Genomic DNA, 5,760 nt, shown 5'->3' on the forward strand with positions numbered 1-5,760 from the left:
TCATCACTGGAGGCTTCTTGCCATGGATCATCCCTGGAGTGAGGAGACGTATGGGCAGTCTGGTACGTGGAGCTGCCACAGGGCTCACCAGGCTGGGGAGACATACAGGAGGCCTGGTTCTGGCAGCAGGCACAGGACTCACCAGGCTGGGGAGACATACTGGAGGCTTGGTTCTTGGCACTGGCACCGGATTCCCTGGGCCGTGGAGGCGCACTGGAGGTCTCGAGCGCAGATCTGGCACAACCTGTTCTGGCTGGATACCCACTTCCACCCGGAAAATGCGGGACGCTGACACAGAGCACACCGGCCTGTGAATGCTCACTCGAGACACCGTGCGCATCACCCCATAACACGGTGCCTGACCAGTCACATGCTCCCCACGGTAAGCACGGGGAGTTGGCTCAGGTCTAAACTCCGACTCCGCCCGCCAATCTCCCCGTGTTGCCCCCCCCCCCATTTTTTTTGGAGCTGCCTCTCGGGCTTCCGTGACCGGGTCTTGTCCCCTGCCATTCTCTCCTCCCCGGTCCAGCTCGTCCTCCAGGTTGGCGCACGCTTCTTGGTCCCTTGGTGGTGGGTAGTTCTGTCGACGGCCGTGACAGTACCGGTACAGAGTCAATGTGTGGGGGCACCGGTTATTCGAGGTAATATGTGCATATAGGTGGAGTTAAAGTGGATATGCATAGATAATAACAGAGAGTAGCAGTGGTGTAAAAGGGGAGGGCAATGCAAGTAGCCTTGGTAGCCATTTGATTAGATGTTCAGGAGTCTTATGGCTTGGGGGTAGAAGCTGTTTAGAAGCCTCTTGGACCAGACTTGGTGCACCGGTACCGCTTGCCGTGCGGCAGCAAAGAGAACAGTCTATGACTTGGGTGGCTGGAGTCTATGACAATTTCTAGGGCCTTCCTCTGACACCGCCTGGTATAGAGGTCCTGGATGGCAGAAAGCTTGGCTCTAGTGATGTACTATGCCGTACGCACTACCCTCTGTAGCGCCTTGGAATGACCCAAGTGCATTATGCATTTTTAACAGAGATCATCCCTGTACGGCCAACCCAGAATTCCATCTCACATTCACGTCATAGTTAATATACTTCAGACTCCTGGGCTAATCCCTGACCTACCAAAACTCAGGAAGCTTGGCCCCAGTGATGAACTGGGCCGTAGGCACTACCCTCTGTAGTGCCTTGCGGTCGGAGGCCGAGCAGTTGCCATGCCAGGCAGTGATGCAACCAGTCAGGATGCTCTCAATGGTACAGCTGTAGCACCTTTTGAGGATCTGAGGACCCATGCCAAATATTTTCAGTCTCCTTAGGGGAAATAGGTTTTGTTATACCCTCTTCAAATCAAATCAAATCAAAGTTTATTGGTCACCTGCGCTGAATACAACAGGTGTAGACCTTACAGTGAAATGCTTACTTACAGGCTCTAACCAATAGTGCAAAAAAGGTATTAGGTGAACAATAGGTAAGTAAAGAAATAAAAACAACAGTAAAAAGAAAGGGGAAAATAACAGTAGCGAGGCTATATACAGTAGCAAGGCTATAAAAGTAGTGAGGCTACATACAGACACCGGTTAGTCAGGCTGATTGAGATAGTCTGTACATGTAGATATGGTTAAAGTGACTATGCATATATGATGAACAGAGAGTAGCAGTAGCGTAAAAGAGGGGTTGGCGGGTGGTGGGTGGCGGGACACAATGCAGATAGCCAAGTTAGCCAATGTGCCGGAGCACTGGTTGGTCGGTCCAATTGAGGTAGTATGTATATGAATATATAGATAAAGTGACTATGCATATATGATAAACAGAGAGCACTAGCAGCGTAAAAGAGGGGTTGGGGGGGGGGGGGGGGCACAAAATGCAAATAGTCCGTCCGGGTAGCCATTTGATTACCTGTTCAGGAGTCTTATGGCTTGGGGGTAAAAACTGTTGAGATGCCTTTTCACGACTGTCTCGGTGTGCTTGGACCATGTTAGTTTGTTGATGTGGACACCAAGGAACTTGAAGCTCTCAACCTGCTCCACTACAGCCCCGTCGAAGAGAATTGGGGCATGCTCGGTCCTCCTTTTCCTGTAGTCCACAATCATCTCCTTTGTCTTGATAACGTTGAGGGAGAGGTTGTTGTCCTGGCACCACATGGCCAGGTCTCTGACCTCCTCCCTATAGGCTGTCTCATTGTTGTCGGTGATCAGGCCTACCACTGTTGTGTCATCGGCAAACTTAATGATGGTGTTGGAGTCGTGCCTGGCCGTGCAGTCATGAGTGAACAGGGTGTACAGGAGGGGACTGAGCACGCACCCCTGAGGGCCCCTGTGTTGAGGATCAGCATGGCGGATGTGTTGTTACCTACCCTTACCACCTGGGGGCAGGTCCAGTTGCAGAGGGAGGTGTTTAGTCCCAGGGTCCTTGGCTTATTGATGAGTTTGAGGGCACTATGGTGTTGAACGCTGAGCTGTAGTCAATGAATAGCATTCTCACATAGGTGTTCCTTTTATTCAGGTGGGAAAGGGCAGTGTGGAGTGCAATAGCGATTGCATCATCTGTGGATCTGTTAAGGTGGTATGCAAATTGGAGTGGGTCTAGGGTTTTTGGGATAATGGTGTTGATGTGAGCCATGACCAGCCTTTATAAGCACTTCATGGCTACAGACATGAGTGCTTCAGGTCGGTAGTTATTTATGTAGGTTACCTTAGTGTTCTTGGGCACAGGGACAATGGTGGTCTGCTTAAAACATGTTGGTATTACAGACTCGGACAGGGAGAGTTTTAAAATGTCAGTGAAGACACTTACTAGTTGGTCAGCGCATGCTCGTAGTACACGTCCTGGTAATCCATCTGGCCCTGTGGCCTTGTGAATGTTGACCTGTTTAAAGGTCTTCCTCACATCAGCTGCGGAGAGCGTGATCACACAGTCGTCCGGAACAGCTGGTGCTCTCATGCATGTTTCAGTGTTATTAACCTTTAATCGAGCATAGACATAGTTTAGCTTGTCTGGTAGGCTCGTGTCACTGGGCAGCTCTCGGCTGTGCTTCCCTTTGCAGTCTGTAGTGGTTTGAAAACCCTGCCACATCCGATGAGAGTTGGAGCCACTGTAGTACGATTCGATCTTCGTCGTGTATTGATGCTTTGCCTGTTTGATGGTTCGTTGGAGGTGATAGTTGGATTTGTTATAAGCTTCCAGGTTAGAGTCCTGCTCCTTGAACGCAGCAGCTCTAGCCTTTAGCTCAGTGCGGATGTTGCCTGTAATCCAGGGCTTCTGGTTGGTGTATGTACGGTCACTGTGGGGACGATGTCATTGATGCACTTATTGATGAAGCCAATGACTGATGTAGTGTACCCCTCAATGCCATCGGAAGGATCCCGGAACATATTAAAGTCTGTGCTAGCAAAACAGTCCTGTAGCTTAGCATCTGCTTCATCTGACTGCTTTTTCATTGACCGAGTCACTTGTGCTTCCTGCTTTAATTTTTACCTGTAAGCAGGAATCAGGAGGATAGAATTATGGTCAGATTTGCCAAATGGAGGGCGAGGGAGAGCTTTGTACTCATCTCTGTGTGTGGAGTAAAGGTGGTTTAGAGTTTTTTTCCCTCTGGTTGCACATTTGACATGCTGATAGAAATTAGGTAAAACTGATTTAAGTTTCCCTGCATTAAAGTCCCCGGTCACTAGGAGAGCCGCCTCTGGATGAGCGTTGTCCTGTTTTCTTATGGCGGTATACAGCTCATTGAGTGCGGTTTTAGTGTCAGCATCGGTCTGTGGTGGTATGTAGACAGGTACAAAAAATACAGATGAAAACTCTCTAGGTAGATAGTGTGGTTTACAGCTTATCATGAGATACTCTACCTCAGGCGAGCAAAACCTCGAGACTTCCTTAGATATCGTGCACCAGCTGTTGTTTACAAATATATATTGTCCACCACCCCCTGTCTTACCAGATGCCGCTGTTCTATCCTGCCGATACAACGTATGTCGTCGTTCAGCCACGACTCCGTGAAGCATAAAATATTACAGTTTTTAATGTCCCGTTGGTAGGTTAATCTTCCGCGTAGGTCGTCAATATTTTCCAATGATTGCACGTTAGATAGTTGAACGGGAGGCAGTGGGAGTTTGTTCGATCGCCTACGTATTCTCAGAAGGCAGCCCGACCTCTGCCCTCTTTTTCTCCGTCTTCTCTTCACGCAAATGACGGGGATTTGGGCCTGTTCCTGGGAAAGCAGTATGTCCTTCACGTCGGGCTCATCGGACTTGTTAAAGGAAAAAAAGCTTCTGGCAGTTCGTGGTGAGTAATCGCTGTTCTGATGTCCAGAAGTTCTTTTCAGTCATAAGAGATGGTAGCAGCAACATTATGTGCAAAATAAGTTACAAAATAAGTTACAAACAACATAAAGAAATGAACAAAAAAACACAGTTGGTTAGGAGCACGTAAAACGTTAGCCATCTTCTCCGGCGCCATGATACATTAATAAATATAGAACTCGGTAGTTTTTGATGAAAAAAATATGATATAGCGAGTGTAGATTTCCCCTTATGTATTAAATATATATTTTCACATTACATTTATACATACATACATACATAAAAATTACACTGGTCACTCAAAACATTTATAAAATGTTTATAAAGTATAAATAGCACTCACTTTAGATTAAGGACTGCACAAAGACTTAACTAATGATCTGTAAATGGTTTATAAATGCGGGACTAATGATAAAGAAATGGTGAACACACAATTTATAAATAGTTTATCAGGTACCTTTAAAATAAAGTCTTACATTTTTTTGTGGGATTATGTGCATTGTCTGAAAGTGTTCAAAATATACTGAAAACATCAAAAATACTACATATACAGCTAAAAATACAACAATGTGAAGATCAAACCAAGTTGACGTTGAGGTTAAAGAAAAGCCCTACTTACATCTGGTGCTAACGTGTATCCTTTGTTCTGATCTTGTCCACATTCTGATTGGGCCAAAAATTTTAGACAGGTGTAGACGATTAAGACATCTTAATCTTGATCAGATCTTCCTGACCACCTCCGGAGGTAGTCAGGTAGCCATCTGGAAATCAATCAAGTGCAGATTTTATTGGTCACATACATGTGTTTAGCAGATGTTATTGCAGATGAAGCGAAATGCTTGTAAAAAAATCAATACTTTTTTTTATTGACAGCTAGTACCATTGACTTATGGCATCAATAATTGTCTTAAAATAAATACATTCACATTATATTGAAAAAATCTTCAAATATTTTGCATACAGGGAGGCACCAGGAAATCTGGTCTGTGGACACAGTGGACGGATAAGAGAGACATTTTAACATCATGTGTAGACGCGACACACTTTGATCAGATAGTAATTAGATCATATTGATCAGATGATCACAAAACTCACATGTTAGCGCAAGGCGTAAACGAGGCTTAAGTGTGTACATTATCAATTTTGCTTCTTTAGTTTATCTTACAAAATCAAGACGTCAATATTCTTGTGATGCTTTTTGTATAATTTTTTTTAATTACAGCTGAATTTGAGCAAATTCTGAATTTGCAATTAATCGAGATTAAACACACCAAACCATTAAAATATTTGACAGCCCTAGTAATATCATTTGATCAGTATTTGTCCACAGTGCTAAAATTGGGATTGGCATTCTTACGGAACCCAAGGTAGAGCTGTTGCGCGTATCTTTAGTCAGTTTGACGCATACAAACCAAAAAGGGCGAAGAAGTAAATTGAAGACCTATTGGGTTTCCACTAGGTACCACA

Source organism: Salvelinus alpinus, chromosome 34 (genome assembly GCF_045679555.1).
Source record: "Salvelinus alpinus chromosome 34, SLU_Salpinus.1, whole genome shotgun sequence".
NCBI classification, from domain to species: Eukaryota; Metazoa; Chordata; class Actinopteri; order Salmoniformes; family Salmonidae; genus Salvelinus; species Salvelinus alpinus.